The following is a 19,066-nucleotide window of genomic DNA, read 5'->3' as shown; positions in this document are numbered from 1 at the left end:
TAACGTTTTCCGTCCTCTCCCTCACAGTTATGGCAGCCATTTGGCCGACCGACGCCGGCCGTGTGGGGCGGCCCGCCTCCCACCTGCGTGTTTATTCCCTCACTGCTAAGTTCGGTTCTGGCTCTGCCTAGTCTTTTTTTTTTTAAGCTATATTTATTTGAAAGAGAGAGAGAGAGAGAGGTCTTCCATCTGCTGGTTCACTCCCCGATGGCCACAAGGCCCAGGTTGGGAACCCCGCCCGGGGTCCTGCGTGGGGAGCTGGGCCCAGGCACTCGAGCGGTCGTCTCCCTCCCAGGTGCATAGGCAGGGAGCTGCGTGAGAAGTGGAGCAGCAGGGACTCAGACTGGTGCTCGCTGGGCGTGCGGGTGTCGAGCCTGAGCTGCCCCGCCTCCCCGTGCAGTGGCCCCGCGGCTTGCCCGGCACGGTATCTGGAACGTTTTGAGCCGGTGTGTGAGCATCGGGAAATGTCACATAAACGTTGACACACTGAGTTTTCCTAGAAACCCCCCCCCCCCAAAGGCACTCTCTCTGTCTCGGGTTCCCTCGGTGAGGCTGTCTGAAACGCTGCAGTGGGGAAGCTCCCGGGGCCCCTCAGGCTGTGGCGTCCATAGGACAGGCTCAGACCTTTGCAAAAACTCTACTCCTGCAGGCAGAGCTGCCCGGTCGTGAGGGTGGGCTTCCCGGCTGGAGGCGGTGTCGAGCTGGGAGATGGCCTGGGCCGCCTTGGCCAGGTCCTGTGACGTGGGAGACAGGAGGGTGCCATACAAACACCGGGAACGGACGTGTCGGGGTGCTCTGGCACAGCTGTGGGGCAATGCTGCATCCCGGTCGTGGGGTGGGCATCCCGGCTGGAGGCGGTGTCGAGCTGGGAGATGGCCTGGGCCGCCTTGGCCAGGTCCTGTGATGTGGGAGACAGGAGGGTGCCATACAAGCCCCGGGAACGGACGTGTTGGGGTGCTCTGGCACAGCTGTGGGGCAATGCTGCATCCCGGTCGTGGGGTGGGCACCCCGGCTGGAGGCGGTGTCGAGCTGGGAGATGGCCTGGGCCGCCTTGGCCAGGTCCTGTGACTGTGGGAGACAGGAGGGTGCCATACAAGCCCCGGGGTCATGCAAGCACGGGGATGGCCATGCCGGGGGTGCTCTGGCGCACCTGTGGGGCAATGCCGCCCCCTGGTGGCCGCAGTACCCGCCTGCAGCTCTGCCTGGGACTGATGGAGAAGGGGGTGGTCACGGAGAGGTGGGCACGGGGAGGGGGAGGAATCTGAGGGCAGGGGGCTGTGTCAGGGTCTCACAGGGCGGAGCAGAGACCCTGCGCATGGCCCTGTGATGGGGGAAGGGGCATGGAGGCAGCAGAGGCCCTGTGTGAGTGGGGAGGGGCACTTGGACCTGGGGGACAACTGATTTTGGCAGTGGCCAATCCTCCCTTGACCACCCATCCGGGGACCCAGGAATCTCCCTGGCAGATTTGCTTACCTGCGGTGGGCGGGCCGCCGGTGGGCGGGACCCTTGGTGATGGCCAGGTGTGCTCACCGCTCACCACCAACAGACATGCGGGCCCCACCGCGTTCGAGGCTCGCTGCGGAGGGCCCCCCATGTGGCTGAGATTTCGCTTCGTCCACCCAGGGAGGGCTTCCAGGCCTGCTTTGCAGAGGTGGACGCGAGCTCAGCGTGGGCAGGCGGCGCGGCTCGGGTCACGCGAGCGTTCAGACTCCACGCGGGACTACGAGCGCTCCTGCACGGAGAACGAGAAAGGCCCATCTACAGACACCGCTCAGGTGGAACTTTGAACAGGGAAACGAGTAACAGTGCGGCGATGACCTGAGCAGACCCAGAGGTGCACAGAGGGCTGCGAAGCGGGGTGCTAGCCCACCCACACCTGCCACGGCGGCCGCCCGCGGAACTCCTGTGGGAGGCCGTGTGGCCGGGTCTCGCTACCGAGCCCAGCGCTCTCATTCATGCAAATGCGTGGAAAGCTCGCGTGCACCCAGGAACTCGGGGCCGCTTCGTCCACGATGCTCATAGCGCGGAAGCAGCCAAGCCGCCCTCCAGCAGGTGAGTGCGCAGAGGACTTGTGGCCCAGGTGTGCTCGCTGCTGAGAAGATGGGGGGTGGGGGAGGGGCCTGGAGTGCTTCCGGGCGAGGGAAAGGTGCGCACAGTGCGCCTCGCCTTCGCGGCCCACCGGAAAAGGCCCAATTAGGGAGCCGGGGCGGGGGCGGCGCCGCCCACTGTGGCCCTGGACCCAGACCCCGACGTAGTGCAGCACTGACCCCGGGGTGCGCTGTGGCCTTGGCCGCCGACGCCAGCGAGGTGCCGTGGTCGTCACAGGTGTCCCCCTCTGGCAGGTGCGCGTGTGGGGTGGAGGGGCACAGGGCTGTGGAATTTTCCAGACGTTGCTTAATTTTGCTCTGCACCTGGGACTGCGTTCACACAGTCGTGAGTGAACTGGGCAGAAACGGCCGGCAGCAGGGGCTTTCTGGAGCTGGGGTTACTGCGTGACTGGCCACCGGGGCGACAGGGCGGGCGTGCGTCCTAGGCCAGTGCAGAGCCGCGCACTAGGGTTTCAGGATCTGGGCTGGGGCCGACGGCCCCCGGCCACGAGTGTGCGCAGCGACGCCTGGTGGTGGCGCGTGGGACTTCCCCGGGCCGCGCAGGCGCAGACCGCGGGTACGCGGCCCTGGCCGGGGCGGGACTCGGGCTGCAGCTGGGTCAGGTGCCGGGGGTGGGGCTTGCAGGAGCTGGAGAGCAGGCTGGGTCTGGGTCGGGGCTGTGGCGGCTTGGAGTGGCCTCTCTTCCCGGCCTGTAGTGCTGGACGCGGCGGTGACCCAGGGCAGCTTTGGCCCCTGGAGCTCGCTGTGATTCCTCAATGCCTGGAGATTCCCATGGGTGTCACACCCGCCGCTCGGCCGTGTCACTTCTTGCTCCGAGAGGCCCACGTAATGCCACATGCCCGGCTCACTGAGGCTTTGATAACTGTAATTTCAGTCTCACTGGAGTTTAAGAACCTAGATGTGCCCGGACTGCCACAGGCATCTCTGCCACCCACATGGGCACACACACAGTCGGGCACCAGCCTATGCACGATGCACTCACACACGAAAACGTGCACACGGCGGTGCAGCAGGAGTGTGCCTGATCCTGCGGGTCAGTCATCATGGCGATCTGGTCATGGGGGTGAGAACAGGACACTTGTGAGAGTTAGGCTGGGCCCATGGTTCTGCCCAAGCACACGAGGACCAGGCTGCCCCCACTCGAGGCCTGCAGGACAGCGTTGTGGGCAAGTGGATGTGAGTGTGGGGGAGGCTGGTGGGCTGCTGGTGTGTGTGTGTGGGGGGCCTCGACATTCAGCCTGCTCCTTCTGGCCCTCAGAGGAGGCCTTGGCCAGCTTGGGGACAGGTATGGGAGACAGGTGCATACCCCGTGTAGCCTTCTTGCCTCCCAAACCCTCCTTCCCACTGTCCCACAATCATCCCTACTTCACAGATGCAGGAACTAAGGCCCAGAGAGAGTGAATGGCTTGCCCGGGGCCCTGCAGGGGCTGGGCCTTGGGTGCGACAGGGCACCTGGCCTTTCTGAGCCTCACAACTTCATGTGCTGTGTCAGGAGGTGAGAGGAGGGGTCTGGGGCTGAGCTAGCAGAGGAGACCCTCAGGTTTGGCCTCTCCCCTAGAGAAACCCCACCCCGACTGCATTGCCTGAGCGTCGGATGTGCATTGCCCAGGCTAGCATTCTGGCCTCTCTCCCCTCCAGCCTCCTGCCTGGATCCGTTTCTGGAACTCCGTCACGCTGGCCACTGTCCTCTCCCACCAAGGCTCTCTGCCTACTCTCCGACCTTTCTCTCGGGCTGCCTGGCCCGTTGCTCCTCTCTCGCAGCCACTAGCTCTGCCAGCCTGCTCCAGGTCCCTCCTGCCCCTGCAGGGCTGCCTTTCCCGGAAGGTGTGCAGATGAGTAGGGTGCAGGGTGCAAGCGCTGCACAGAGCAGGCACCAGGGCACATAGAGGCCTCTGAGCAACCCCTGCCCCCTGCCTGGGGCTCAGCCCTCTGGCTCCCCGCCTCCTGGCCCTGAAGTTCCGGGCGGGGCCAGGCCGCATCCTCCTCTCTGTCCATTTATCAGGTCGGAAGCTCAAGGCTGGTCCTGCCGGGCTGGCCAAGGTTTATGTGCGTGTCCTCTCTGCCCCAGCCGTGCTGACCCTGTGGAATGCCAGGAAGGGTGGGGACAGGAAGGGGACAGTGGGGCCTCTGTGCCGGCCCCGGGCACTGTCAGCTGCGTCAGGATCTATGCCTCCATGCTCCCACCCCGAGACCTGGTCGCCAGGCCGCCAACGCCCTTTGGCCTGGCTGAGCCAGCCCTGTAGGGGGCCCTGGCAGGCCTGACACCAGGAGCTGGCCACAGCGTGGGGGACAGGCAGGAGAGGGTGATGGTGTTCAGAGACCCCAGCATCGCTGCAGGCTGATCCAAAGGGAACGTAGTCACCCGTCACTTCTGGGGGACAGGAGCTCCCCCAGGGCATCCGCCATCACCCATGGGGAGGCGGTAGGTGCTGTGCCAAGCTCCTCCCCGGTGTGCATAGTCTGTGCTGGAAGCTCCCTCGCACACGGGCACGCAGGTCCCCCTGGCACAGGGATGGAGAAGCAGCCTCCCCAGCAGGGCACCTGAGGAGTGAGCTGGGCTTGGGTGGGCAAGGGAAGGGCAGTGGGGGGTTAGGGGCTTGGCTGGCAGCAAACTGAGTCTAGGAGCAGGGGTGAGGGGACGAGCCCTAGCTGGGTGGGGTCGGGTTGCGGGGCTGATGGCACTGGCATCCCCCCTACTCTGTTAGGAACCTGGAGCAGCCTGACCCCTCCCTCTCACCGCCCACGTCCACCCTCACCCTCCTGGGGAGGCCTGCATAGTCTACAGGACCAGAGCAACCCCTTCCCCGGTTCTGCTGCTGCTAGCTGGTGCCTGCTGCCCGCCTACTTCACTGGCATTGCTGCTGTTGGCCTGCAGTGGCCCCTGGACTCTCAGCCTCCCTGTGACCACCGCTGGCCTTGCAACAGCTCATCTCATTGCCCCCTGGGGTGGCCCATCATGCCCAGGACACATGTGAGCCCCAGTCCCTGCCTGCCTCCCTGACCATGTCTCCTTCCTTTTTTCCTTAACTGCATTTATGGCAGTGCCCCAGGGCCTTTGGACGTGCCGCCCCCTCTGCCCAGAGTGACATCCCTCCCTCCCTTGCTGCATTCGGGTCTTCTCTCAGATGTCGCCACTCAGAGGGTTCTTCCAGACCACCCGCCCCACTCCCCAGGCTCTCCGGAGCCTGTTCACCTGAGGCTGTGGTTTGGTTGTGCCGTTGTCATCTGGGATCCCAATGGAGCCGATCTTGTCGGTGATGAGTGCTGTGATGGGGAAGCCACGTGCCCCGTGGCCTGTCCCCTAATGCCTGGGCTGTCCCCGCCCTGCGCAAGTGGCGCCAGTGATGCTGAGACTGCTTGGTGCTGGCAGGCTGGTCGCTGTTGAGATGAGGGCAGCACCCACCTGCTTTGAGCTGCAGGACCTCCTGCACCCCTGCTGGGTCCCTGCGTGGTTGGGGGCCCACCCCCTGGGGTCCTGCAGTTGGTGAGGCAGGAGATGAAAGGGTTTACCGGGCAGGGTGCAGTCAAGGGCATCTGGACCCAGGGGACCTGGCCCTAGGCTTCTCTGCAGCCCCTCCCAGCCGCTGTGAATGCTGTCCCCCCACTTCCCAGGTCCTCAGAAGCCAGGCTGGTGTCCAGCCTCGTCCCCACGTGGCCCCTGGGGTAAGGTGAGGCAGGCCACCCGGGGAGCTAAGCTTGCTGCCTTGCCCTGGAGCCTGGCCACGAAGGCCGGGCCTGCGGGAGTAGGTGATGTGGCCCAGCCCATTGGGGCGCCGCTGCCGCCCCACCGCCTTCCGCTCGCCTGGAAACTGCTTCTGGCCTGGCCTCGGGTTCCTCTGGCTCTTCCAGGGCGCGCCCCTGCGTGCTGGCTGCTTGGGGCCTGGCCCGCGTGCAAGGCTGAAGCCGCCAGGGGGCACCGCTGCTCTGGGGGTCTCCCAGCCGCCAGGGAGGTGGCTCCTGGGAAATGGTGACTTTGGGGCAGTGGTGCCTGGAGAGCCGTGCTCCTGGATGTGGCCGGAGGGAGGGGGATCACCGTCTCCGGGAGTTTGGGGCGGCCTGTGCCCCGATTCCCGTGCAGCTGGGCGATCCTGGCCGGCATCCTGACTTCTCCACCCGGGCTTCCGCCGCTGCGAGACCTCGCTGGACCAGAGCCAGGGCGAGCGCCTGGGCAGCAGGCACTGTGGGCTGGCGCAGGAGGCTCCGTGGGCCGCGTGGGGGCAGCAGAGGACGTGGCCTGGGCACGGGAACCCCTCCCTCCCTCCCTGGAGGGGTGTTTGAACCTTGATATTCACATATATGCAGGCCCCATGGCAGGTGCTCAGGAGCATCCCTTGCTGTGGGCCTGGGGTGGGCTGTGTGGCTTTGGGCAGCTCGCTTAGGGTCTTTGAGCCTCAGTTTCCCTATCTGGAGAGTGGGGGTGTTGCTGGGACAGTGTCCCTTAGTGAGGGCTTGGTGCTCACTGCTGACGGCAGCAATCTGCTTCTGACTTGGGGGTGGGAGGAGCTGGCCCGGCATGTGACCGCCAGGACTCTGTGCAGGTCCCAGCTGGGGGCCTGAGGCCCAGCGGCCGATGGCAGGCCGGGAGCAGCACGTGCACGGCCTGCGTCCTGGGGCCGGCCTTTCTGGGACAGGTGGCTTTTCTGCCCCCTGCACCCCTGTGCCAGCTGCGTTCCTGGAAGCCTGATCCCTTCCGGTCTTTGGCGGGCTGGTGCTTCCCCCTCGGAGCTGGGCTTGGCTTCCAGCGGCATCCGAGGGGGTGCCCCTGGCCTTTGGCATCCCTCTGGGGGTGTGGGTAGGCGGGAACTAGAGGCAGAGAGGGAGGGAGCGGGATTCAAAGGCAGCCTCGGCTCCCCGGGCCATGCCCTCTGCCCCCAGCTCCTGGGGAGACCCCTGGAGCCTTCCTGGAAGCATTGGCCCAAAAACCCTCAAGTACCTGCCGTCTCTCTTGCGGTAAAGGTGGTATTTATAGTGAAAACAGCCACGGGAGCGCATTGCAGGGCTCATGCCGGCGTTTCTACTTGTGACACACACGGGGAGGCAGGCGGTTTCATGCTTCTGCAGTAATTACTATTTGAGATAATTACGAAGAAGAATTTAAATACTTGAGGCATGCACGGGGGGCCGCGACAACTTTCTTTCACCTTCTTCTTAATTCCTTCTGCCAGGTGGAGTCTTGTCTCCTCCAGGATGCGACCCCATTGAGGCGCGTGGAGGGCCGCGGGGGACGGCCCGGGGGTCAGGGCTCAGGGTGGGGTCCAGCAGGATGGCACGGCGTTTGCCTGGCTGAATCTTCATCTGTTAGCCGAGCAACCCTGGATGCCTATCTCTGCACCTCAGTTTCCTTGTCTGTGAAACGGGCTCAGTGCTGGGCGGACCTGGGATTGTCGTCATGGAAACGAAAGCAGATGCTGTAGGCGGGGCCCTGGGCGCTGGCTGCACATGCAGGGTCCCTTCTTAGATAAAGCTCCGAGCTCAGAGTGGCTCAGAGTGGCTGCTCCTTCCCGGGCTGCAGCGCGCACGGGCGGCCTCAGGCAGTCCTGGTCTCTCTGCCTGGGTGTGCTTGGGCTGAGGCGGCAGGCTGATCCCAGCTCCCCGTGCAGCAGCTGGGGACCCGGGTTGGGCGGGGCTATCATTGAGGAGGAAGTGTTCTTGCTGTTGTGTGCAGTGCTGCACTTGGGGACCGTCGCCAGGGACAGGGCTGGGCTGGTGACCCCTGAGAACCCAGGAAGCCTGCGTCCCAGGGAAAGCTTCTGAAGGGAGACTGGTGTCGGGGCCGATGGGCCCTGCCAGGCTCACGCGGGAGGCCCGGGTGCTTCCATCCAGGGCTGCCAGTAGGGCCATCAGAGGTGGGACTGAGACGGGCTGGCCAGGGTAGTCTTGGGGGAAGGGGGCCTTGTGACCCATTAGAACAAGACAGGGCGGGGGCTTCAGTTCTGCTCTGGCTCTACCCCAACTCATGTAGCCTCCTCACGCAGGTGAGGTCTGGCCCTGGCCTCTTGGGCACCATCTGTGTAATGGGGGTGGGGGTGGAAAAGTGCACAGGCTCCAAGGAGAGAGAGAGAAGGCTTCTGTCTCTCGTCTTCAGGTGGGTGGTGCAGGTCTGTCATGGTGACTGATCTCCTTCCTGCTCCCAGCTCTGCCACACCAAGGCGGACAGCTGGACTGTGTGGTGCAGACTAGCTGCCAGAGTTCCAGCCATCACATCTGGGTTTTAAGCAGTGGGACAGAGGGTGGGCATCAGTTGTCTTTTAAGAAAAGCCCCCAGGCCGGTGCCGCGGCTCACTAGGCTAATCCTCCGCTTTGTGGCGCCTGCACACCGGGTTCTAGTCCTGGTCGGGGCGCCAGATTCTGTCCCGGTTGCCCCTCTTCCAGGCCAGCTCTCTGCTGTGGCCAGGGAGTGCAGTGGAGGATGGCCCAAGTGCTTGGGCCCTGCACCCCGTGGGAGACCAGGATAAGTACCTGGCTCCTGCCATCGGATCAGCGCGGCGCACCGGCCGTGGCGGCCATTGGAGGGTGAACCAACGGCAAAGGAAGACCTTTCTCTCTGTCTCTCTCTCACTGTTCACTCTGCCTGTAAAAAAAAAAAAAAAAAAAAAAAAAAAAAGAAAAACCAACTCCTGGGAGCTAGTGTGGGACACTTTGCTTCTATCTCAGGAGTTATGACTTAGTCACACGGCCACGCTTGTGTGCTAGCAAGTGTGGGAGGGAGCTTTTCATTCTGGGAGTCCAGCTGAAAACCAGGGACGGGGCGGCTGGTTCTGCGATCTCCCAGCCGCCTGTACTTCAGACCATCTCCTGGGCCCTTTCGGCTTGGACGCTTCAGGGGCTGTGGCCCAGGCTCTTCTGAACAGGGTGTGGGCTGCATCGAAATCAGCAAGTTTTCACAATTCTGGGGCTCTGAGAGCATGCATGTGTGTACACACGTGTGTGCCTGTGGCGTGCATGTGCCGAGGAGCAGGGCCCGGCACAGCTACAGACCTGGGGCTTCCCCGGCACGGGCTGACGGTGCCCCTCGGTGGGCAGCATCTCCGTGCCCGCAGGCTGCTCCTCAGCTCCTGGAATCCACTCGTGCCGGCCTGTCTGCACACGTGCCTGCCTGTGTGCGCCGTGGCCCGGGGCGGGGGCGGGGCCTGGGCCGGGGAAATGCCTGCTCCTTTCCCAGCCGAGCTGTCTGTGTAGACTCCAGAGGTCTGACTGGGATGGCGGGGGGCACCCCAGAGCCAGGCCCCGGGTTGGGGAAAGTGGGGAGGCAGTGGTGCCCAGGCGGGGAGCTCAGCTTCCACCTGGGGGCCTCCTGGTGCCGACTCGGGTGTGCGATTTGTAGCCACTGTGGAAGACACTGTGTCCTCAGCTGGCCTGGGAGCCCCCCGGATGAATGAGACCAGTGGGCATGCAGTGGCCCGAGATACGCGCTGGGGAGCAAAACCATGCAGGAGAGGCCGTGGCGGTGATGTCAGGGGCACACTCCATCACGAGGGGGGCCAAGGACTCCCTGGAAAGGGGACAGGTAGGGCACAGGCTTGCGAGGAGGGAGGAGTGAAGCAAGAGGGGGTGCCTGGCAGAGGGCACAGCCCAAGCAACGGCCTTGGGTCAGGAATGTGAGTTACAGGGCTGGGTCGCTGAGGGGGAGGTGCTGTGAGGTTCCAGGCCAGACGGTTCAGGGCTGGAACCCCAGCCAGGATGCTGTTACTTTGGCTTGTGCTGAGGCGGGGCCGGGCAGTGGGTGGCACGGAGATTCTGAACAGTGGAGAGGAACCATCTGCCCTAGGTTTTTATGGGTGCACCTGCTGCTGTGGGGGGATAGGGATGAGGCAGGCAGGGGTTAGTGGCGGCTGAGTTTTCTCAGGGGGGCATGAAAGTCTCCATTGCCCAGCACCCTGGAGCCCCAGGTCCCTGTTCCTTCTTCGGAGTCTCCCTCCTTCAGGCCTCTCTGTTTTCTCTACAGCCCTGTTCCAGCCCAGTCCTCACCCTCTCTCCCTGAGGATCCCCTTGCTTCTGTTTCCTTTTCTGGGGGGAGGGGTAGCTTCCTTAAGATCACAAAGTGGCTGCAGCGCTCAGTTGCAGATTTTCCAGCAAAGCCTACGGAGGTTCTGGCCTTTGCCACAGGTGTGGCCGTTTTTGTGCCATTTCCTGGGAGAGTGCCACGCTCTGCACGGCCTTGTGCTTTATAGGGACCAGTCGTTGAGGTCACAGGCCAGCTTTGGGGATTCTCCCAGCCAGCGTGCGTGTCCCCATCGCCGTGCTCCTGCGGCTGGAGTGGTGTCCTTGGGAGGCTGCCTGCAGCTCCCCGACTTCTGCTGTCACTCAGCCCCGGCTCCAGCTGCTCCTGTCCCGCAGCCCCTCCGAGCTGCGTGCCGTCGGGATTGCTTCCTGTCGAGGCTGTAACAGATGGCCACAAATACAGCGCACACCCATTCTCAAGTCCACAGTGGGTCCTCCAGGGCCAGTGGCATGGTGTCAGCTGAGGGCTTCGCCTTCTGGCCAGGCCAGCTGCTGGGTGCCCGCGTTCCCCATCCAAAGTTGGCAGCACAGCCAGCACACCTGTCTTCGATGCTGATCTTCCCACTTCCCTCCTCTGCCTGGGGGGACCCCTGCGGTGGCCCTGGGCCCAGCTGGACAGTCCAGGGTGCTCTCCCCACCTCAACGCTCTCAATTGGAGCACACCTGCAAGGCTGCTTTTGCCAGGGAAGACGGCGCTCCCTGACCCCAGAGATGAGGACGTGGACATTCTGGGGGTGTGGATGGGACATTCCCTGCACACTGCAGTGGCCACACCCTCTCTAGGCAGCCCCGCCCCCCTCACCTGCCCCCATGAGCCCAGGCAGCTCCAAGGGCAGCCCCGTCCGGTGCAGTGCATGGCTGGGACCTGGCTGCATTCTGGGAGAGAAAAGGGAGGTGTTGGTCAAGACTCCAAGAGTGGCCTCAAACTTGCAGCCCCCACTGCACCTCCAGGGCCACGCGTGACAGTTGTCATGTGCCTCGGGTGCTGGGGTGAGGGTCCTTGCTCCACAGGTCTACTCTCCTGCCCTGCAGAGGGCAAGGCTAGGCTGCCTAGAGGTCTGAGAAAGCCCATGGGGAACCTGGCTCCGTTGCCCTGCCAGCGAGGGGTCCATGCACCCACTTTACAGAGCAGGAAACTGAGGCTCCCCACTGTGGCTGGCCTGCCTTCCTCCTGTGCTGCCCACTGTGGCTCCTCAGCTGCCCTGGTCTCTGTGTAGGGGCCTCCTTCTGCCTGAGGGTGGGGCGGGGGACTCTGGGTGAAGCTCAGTGTTTTAAGTGATTCTGAGAGTTTATAGAAAAATCCACTGTTGTTGCTTTTTTCCCCCCAGATAACAGCACCAGCATCCGGAGGCCCTACAGCCAGCATGGCCCTGAGCAGCTCTCCCCTGGCCCTCTGTCTTACTTATTTGAAAGACAGCGTGTCAGGGAGAGAGACAGACAGATGGACAGACCTCCCCAGATGTCTGCAGCAGCCAGGGCTGGGCCAGGCTGAAGCCAGGAGCTCCATCCGGGTCTCCCACGTGGGTACAGGGGCCCAAGCCCTTGAGCCATTGCTGCTACATCCCAGGATGTGCGTCAACAGGAAGCTGGATGGGAAGCAGAGCCAGGACTCGAATGCAGGTCCCCTGGTGTGGGATGCAGGGGTCCCAAGGAGCCCTCAACTACTGCGCCACAACGCCTGCCCCCTCGGCCCCACCTTTGACAGTGTCTCCTCCTGCAGCTCTGTGGCTTTCTAAGCCCTCGGCATCCTGGCGTGGGAGATCAGTCCCTTGGGGGCGCAGGGTGAGCTCTCTGTGATGCCCGGGACCATCCTTTCACTGTGTCTCCCGGGTCTTGGGCCTCAGACACTGCTGGTCCCCGCTGGCCTGGAGCAGACACCAGCCCTGCTCGGTATTCTCTGTGCCTTTCAGCCTCTGCTTGGCCAGGAGTTTGTGCCGGGACAGGTGCATGGGTAATGACGTGTTCCCCAAGAGGCCTCCGGCCCAGGCAGTCCTTACAAAGTGCTGGCTTTGAAGCCTGTTTTGCTGTTCCCCTCCCCAGCCTCCACTTTCCCCTCTGTGAAGTGGAGCTGCTAGTCATGTGTAGTTGCTGTCAGCCACATCGGCAGCCCTCAAGATGCCTGTTAAGCACTCAGACTAAAGGAAGGTGAGGCTCTGCATTTAGTAAGTGCCTGCTGTTTGTCAGGCACTGTGTTCCACCGTGGAGCCTCAGTCGAGGCTCAAGGTGGCGAGGGAGCAGCCCCTGGTTGGATGGGAAGTGTGGGCAGGCTCCCTCTCACCCACAGCGAGTGCCACGCAGGCCAGCTGCTGGGGACTAGGGATTGGGGACCCGCAGCCCAGGGTGCTCCTAGGAGATGTCGGTGCCCGCTTGCAGCTCTGACCTGCTGTCTGTGAGCGGGAGGCTGGCTGGTGGGCATGGTGCTGGGCAGGGCCGTGGGGGCGGCCAGGAGGACGAGCGCGTTGGGTGCTGCCAGGAGTATTGATTCGAGGCGGCGGGCGCTGTGCTGGGGCCCAGCCAAGAGATGAGGTCATGAAGGACGGCGACGGTGACTCCCGGGCCACGGTGTCCCGGCCGATGACGTGATGGCCAGGCGGGAGGAAGCTGCCTGGAAGCTGCTGCTCCTCTCCTTCCTTCTCCTTGGCCACCCCTCACCCCAGCCCCTCCTTGTGCGGGGGGAGGGCAGCCTGGGATCTGCCTTGCTGCTGACTCTGTGTGGCCTAGGGCAAGTCACTGGCCCTCTCTGGGTGCACCTGCAATGCTCAGTCTACACCAAGGCCCTCAGCGCCCTGCCACTACCCGTGGCTGCCTCAGTTTCCCTGCTACCTCCTTAGGAGCAGGAGTCGGCTCTCTTACCAGCTGTGCCACTGCAAGGCTTCAGGTGTGAGCGTTGCTGCCTTCCCGTGGGCCCACCCCACGGGGCTGTACGTTGGCATGCTTGTCTGTGAGGACGCGGCCTCTGCGTTCCAAGGGGATTCGGGCGGGGTCCCAGGGTATGGCGATGCTGAGCTGTGAGACCTTGGGTCACAGGCCAGCTTCCTGGGACCTCCGTTGCCCCATCTGTGAAATGAGGTGCATGTTGTCCCCCTGGGGTTGGGTTGCCAAGAAGGGAGGTGATGTGGGCAAAATTGACAGGAGGCTTGGCCCCTCCCAGGCCACCGCCCCCACAGTGCCAGCCCTGCCCTCACATAAATGCTCTGCTCTCGCTCCGGTCAGGGTGGCATAGGGCCCTCTCCACAGCCCCAAGCATGTGGGTACTGCGTCACCCAACTGCCATGAGTAACTTGAACCACGTAAGTGGCCAGAACTACACCCAGCACCTGTGAGCCCTGGGCCTCAGCAAGCCGGGTGCTTCCTTAGACTGGAGGAGGAGACCCCGGCATGAGGAGGAAGACCAGGCCGCCCGCCCTCAATTCCTCCATTCCTCCGGCAGACAGGCCCTTGGCACTCCCCATCGCCTGGGCTCCACTGCGTGGAGAGTGACGACCTGCTGTCTGCACCTGGGCAGTGCGCGGCCCTCGGTGAGGTGGAGCCCACCTCTGTCGTCTTGCGTAGCCACGTGCTAGCCCATGGGCTCGCCAGAGTACTGCCTGCCACTGCGTCCTCGACCCCTGCAGGAACGCATCCCTTCCTCAGGGCTGGGCCGTGAAGTGAAACGGCCCCTTCAAAGGCGTGCGTCTGGCAATGCTGGATTCACAGTCCCGGCAGCTGTGCCCTGGGTTCTCTGCAGAATGTTCTGGGCTTAAAAGTGATGTGGACTGTGTGTGTTGGGGGGTTCCTTAAACACACCCCCATGTCGTCCCTCCATGACTCTGGAGGGGCTGCTACTGGCCGGGGAGCCAGGCTGAGCTCTGGGTTTAAGGCAGCCCCGTCCCTTCCCCCGCCTGCCTTGCCTGCTCTTCTTATAGTGGAATTCTTAGATTTTCAAGTTATCCTCAAGAATGCAGCCCGCAGTTCTTTATTTTATTTATTGAAGATTAATTTATTTGAAAAGCAGAGTTAGAGGGAGAGACAGACAGAGATCTATGTGCGGGGTCACTCCTCAGGTAGCCACAACAGCTGGGGCTGGGCCGGGCTGAAGGCAGGAGCAGGAGCTGCTTCTGGGACTAAAAATCAGTGTGGCCCGAGTCACTGGGGGACCGTGTAAATAAAGCCAGACCTGGAAAGCACAAGCCACCTGTTCGTCCTGCCCTTAGTAATTCTGGGAGGGAAGTTAGGGTGGAGTTTGGGAAGCTTCTGGGCAGGAGGGCCGGGGAGGGGTCAGGGGTTGACTCGGGCACCTGCCTGGTGGACGTTCTGCTGCCCTCACGTCTCCAGTGAGGGTAGAGTGAGAGCTTCCTTCCTTGTGGCTGACTTGGGACCCCAAATGTTCTGGTCCCGCGGGCAGGCATCGTGCAAAGTGAGCTGCTCCTTGCCCTCAGTGTGGTTTAGAGAAGCAGGTGTGCTCCCAGGCCACAGAGCCTGCGAGGAGGGAGGGGATCCATGCTGCTGCCCATCCTCCCCAGAAGCCCTCTGGGCTGTGGCTGGGCTCCTCTGAACAGGAGCAGCTCTGGCAGGCTGTGTCCCCAGGGCAGCCAGGCTGGGGGGCTACATCATGAGGAGCTAGTGGAGGGGCTGGCACCCTGAGCTGGGGGAGGTGGCTCCTGCCTCCCCCGCGGTGAGCAGGGCTGCCCCCAGGTGCCTGGGAGTGCGAGGAGGCAGGAGAGCCTATGGGATAGGGCCCTCTCTGTGTGTGTCTGCTCCTGCTGGAGGCCCCGTCTAAGAGTCAGTGCTTTCTCCCCATCCTAGTTTCTGGGAAAGCTGGACTACCTTGGAAGATAAGTGATCCATTTGTGCTTCTGACCATCCATCTGCCCACTCCATCTGTCCATCCAGCCATCTGCCCACCCACCCATTAGTCCATCCATCCACCTGCCTGCCCACCCGTCAGTTCATCCAACCAACCATCCATCCATCCATCCATCCATCTATCCATCCATCCATCCACCCACCTACTCGCCAAACCACTCTCCCACTTATCTACCCACCCATCCACCAATCTAGCCATCCACCTGTCCAATATTGATGGAGACCTTTTGCTGTAGGTTGAGCGCAGTGGCGGATACAGGCATCATTGCGGCTCTTGGCACGCCTGGGAGCTGGCACAAAGACTCAACAAGCAGTGGTGACTGGTGGCTGAGTGCTGAGTGAGCATAGCCCCCCACCCCCAGGAGGCAGGGTGGAGTGGCGGCTGCTGCTTCCCCAGGAGACAGGGGCAGGGTGGGGTGTCTGTCGACAGGCAGCGGTGGGTCAGAGCCATGCCTCTGCCTGCAGGCTGTTGTGGTTGTGTAGACCCCCCCTTGTTTGAGGACGGGGTTGCATGTCTTAAATGTACTGGGGACCCTGCTCTCTTTCCGGGGGTGTCTGTGGACTTGGCCTGGCTGGTATGCAGTTTGCTCTCATAAGGAGGATTTCTTTAGTGTCTTCGGGGCCATCATGGCTGGGAGGGCAGTGGCTTCTCCAGCCAGGCCTCAGAGCCAGTCCATGTGTCTGGATTGTGCACAGGGCCTGGGAGCCCAAAGTGGTCATGTTGGTCACATGACGTAGGATCGGCTCATAGGCTCCAGCCCTGAGAATCTTTCTTCTGTGGCCGCTAGGACAGCGGCCTCCTTGCTTTCCCCCAGGGCCTGGAGTTGTGGGGGCAAGGCCACGGGGGTGAGACCAGGGCTGCACAGAGAAAGGAGGCAGGGTCAGGCGACGTCTTCGGGGGCTTTACTCCACTCTTGCCCAGATCTGGAGCCAGTGCTAAGCTTCTTGCCAACTTGTGTCAGTTTTCGAAGCCAGCTGAGTTGGATGCCCTTTTGCTACTAGAAGCCTGAGGTGCATGGACTCACAGAGGAGACAGCCCCAGAGCGGGCCCGTGCTTGCCTAAAGTTTCTCTGCAAGCTGCCAGCAGGTGCAGGCGCTGACCAGACCTCCCAGGGCTGCCCCTGCTCTGCCCTGGCTTCTGCAGAGGCCCCTGCGTGGGGACCTCTTCCAGCCCCCAGGGGGCTCTGTGGGGAGTAGGTGGGCTCAGAGGCATGTGTCCTGCTCAGCACAGTGGGAACTGTGTCCTGTGGCCTAGGCTGGCCATCGCCACGACAGAACCCAGGCAGCCACACCGGGAGTCTTCAGATTCAACTCAAGCCCCAGGTTTCGATCACTTTTCACGGAGCCCCAGAGTTGCTGGGTTCCAGGAAATCCATGGCAGGTGGGCTTGGGGGAGAATAATGGCCAACTTTTTTCATTTTTGACTGTTGTGTTTTTAATATTTTGTTTGAAAAATCCCCAGGGAATTCAGTCCCTGGAAAATGTAGAGCACGGAGCTCCTGTCCACGGCCACTGCCCCCCCGGGAGGCGGCTGCCTCCCACAGCCCTGGGCCGGCTCTGGGCCTGTCCAGGGGAGCGCTCCGGTTTCCCGCTCCGCGTCCCCCGTCCGCCCCCCCCCCCCCCCCCCCCGCCTGCTGGGCTCTGCTGTCCTTCAGCGACGACGACGTTACAGAAAGGACGGGTGACTCAGAAAAGGGGCAGGCGCGGTCCCTGGCCAGCTTCCTCATTCCTCTGTGCCTTGAATGAGATTCCTCCTCCTCAGTCCGTGCCTTTCAGAAATAAATAAATAAATAAATAAACCAAACCCAAACCCAGCCAGGACGTGAGCAGGAGGCGCTGCCCCTGGTGATAGCGCGAGTTTGTTTCTGAGCTGCTTCGCGAGCTGTCAGGGCTGGAAGACTGTCAGTCATAAATAAGGCGCCGCGCGCCGGGGACTGGGATGCCTCGTGGGGGCGGGGCCTCGGTGGCAGCATGTCAGAGCACCGGCTGCGGAGCTGGGGCAGGTGCAGGTCTTCACGGTCCGTTGGGAGCCCCCCCACCCCCCCCACCCCCCGCCAGGAATGCTTTGGACCCAAGGAAATGGGCCTGGAGTGGAAACACCTTCTCACCCCACGTTGAGAGTCCATTGTTCCCCAGTGTCACCCTGACTCTAATTGAAAGTTGCTAACGCCCACCCTCCCCTGAACCCACAGACTCACCCCCACCCCCCGGGGAGTCTGCTGTGAGTGATGGCGGTTTAGTGTTGGAGAGGGGGGATGGGGCCTTGCCGTGGACGACCTTTAAGGCGCTGTAACCTGAAATACCCCTCTGAGGACGCAGAGCCGCCTCTGCTGTGTTTCTGCTGTGTGCTGTCAGGTGAGATGCTGGGCGTCTCTGGCTGCGCCTCCTGCCGAGCCCAGTGGCCCCCGTGCTTTGTGGTTCTCTGAGGTCCCGGGCAGAGGCCGCCTCCTCCTGTGGACGATGGGAACGATGAGGCTCAGCTTCGTACCAGCGCTGGGTTCCTTTCCAAGCCCAAGGACTGCTGAGGCCCACATGGTGCCGAGCCCTGGTTTGGAAGACGGAGTGCTTGCTTGCTTCGTCTCCCCTGTGTGCCTGCTCCTCTGTCCTGCACAGGAGCAGATCCTGGAGGACGCAGATGAGCATGGTGGCTACTGCTATTGGCCTAGGCTCTTCCCAGTAATGGATTCCAGCTTTGTTCAGAGCTGTCCTATGCCCAGGCAAAGATCTGTATTTTTCAGCTGCGTGTGGGACTAGGAGTGGCTATGGGGTCTCGAGGTGGCCTGTGAGTCCTCAGTGGAAGTTGCTGGGAAGGGCTCCTGAGAAACTGACTTTGTTGTATGTCCTCTGGCAGTTGTTTTCCTTTCTCTTTGGGCTGTGGATATGATGACTGGACCTCTGCAGCCACCTTGTGAGCGTGAAGACAAGGTGCACACCTGGAGGAGGGTAGAGAAGAGTGTAACTCCCCGAGGATAGTGTGGAGTAGCTCTTGGTCTGTATCCCCCCCCCCCCCGCTTCTAGTTCCAAGTGAGAAGAACGAGCCACTGTCGTGCTTAGGCCACTATTATTTAGGTTTCTTATGCGTTAGTCCTACAAAGCAAACCTAATGGCAACCAAACACTTCAGGGCAAGGAAAAGTAAAAATCTAACAAAGATCCAGTCTTGGAAGGAAGAATGCACGTGCACGAGCCACAGGATTATGCGGTTTTAGAGGTTAATCTGCAGATTTGGCTTTGAGCTTCCTGGTAGCCTGGCAGAGGAGGAAACCCCCACGGAGACAGGAGCCTCAGCCTGAAGAGCAGGCGCTGGGAAGGCGTCTGGGTTGTCCTGAGGCCGTCTCGGCTGGGCAGGTCACAAACCGAAGTGCGCCCGGAGCCCGGCGTTCCGCTGTGGGGAGGAGAAGCGAGGCCTCAGGCCTCGTCCTTGGGCGCCTTCCTTGGCAGGATGTACCCCAGGGGCCCGCGGCAAGGGCATGGAGGACAGAAAGAAACGACGAGTGTAGATTCCTGCCACACAATTGCATTTCATGAAGAGAAGAATATGCGTTTCCCCGGGCTCTCTGAACCCCCTCCTCTTTCAGGGGAGCAGTGGCGAGAAGACGGCCCTGCGCCCTCAGCCCCTGCCTGTCCCCTCCCCCGCCCGGCAGCCGCGGGCTCTGCGCTGGGGCTCGGGATCCATCCCCCCGGCCCTGTTCTCGGGCGCCTCTCCCAGCCCCGCCCTCACGTGGGTCTTGGAACCCCCTCTCTCCGGGGGTGGGGTGGTCGTCGGCCTCCAGTGCGCAGCACAGCTTAGACAGCCGGCACCTGAGAAGCTTCCTCCCTGGACCCCATTTCTTTTCCCCATCCATCAAGTTCTTCTGGAACTTGCCGCCTGCACCTGCTGTTCCTCCCGCTGCCGCAGTCCCCGGTCCTTCATTCACTCGGTCTGTAGGTGTTGCTGACCACTGACTTCAGGTCATCGACCCTTGTGGGTGGCGGGGGGGGGGGCACCCCAGTGAGCGGCATGCACACAACCCCTGCCCTCCCAGAGTGGGCTTGAGCTGGCACTTTGCACGTGAGACTTGTGCTGCTGTGCAGCAGAATAGGTACATCCTGTCAAGGCTGACGCTCATGGAA

General features: G+C 62.5%; 2 long non-coding RNA genes across 2 annotated transcripts in view; one reads left to right on the top strand and one right to left on the bottom strand.

Moving 5' to 3' along the window:
* Nucleotides 1–19,066, top strand: part of LOC149124407 (uncharacterized) — a 60,131-nt gene that overhangs the window by 1,184 nt on the left and 39,881 nt on the right. The window contains exon 2 of the long non-coding RNA XR_016214992.1: nt 1,624–2,342. This is a non-coding gene — a long non-coding RNA (uncharacterized LOC149124407). The remainder of the gene's footprint in view (nt 1–1,623; nt 2,343–19,066) is intronic.
* Nucleotides 9–1,955, bottom strand: LOC149124408 (uncharacterized). The gene is made up of 3 exons (XR_016214991.1): nt 1,819–1,955; nt 1,474–1,732; nt 9–1,068 (listed from the first exon to the last, which is right to left on the bottom strand). It is a non-coding gene; the product is annotated as an uncharacterized LOC149124408 (long non-coding RNA).

Source organism: Oryctolagus cuniculus, chromosome 10 (genome assembly GCF_051225735.1).
Source record: "Oryctolagus cuniculus isolate XC-2025 breed Fujian yellow rabbit chromosome 10, ASM5122573v1, whole genome shotgun sequence".
In the NCBI taxonomy this organism is placed as follows: domain Eukaryota; kingdom Metazoa; phylum Chordata; class Mammalia; order Lagomorpha; family Leporidae; genus Oryctolagus; species Oryctolagus cuniculus.
This window is presented reverse-complemented; position numbering and strand designations above follow the sequence as displayed.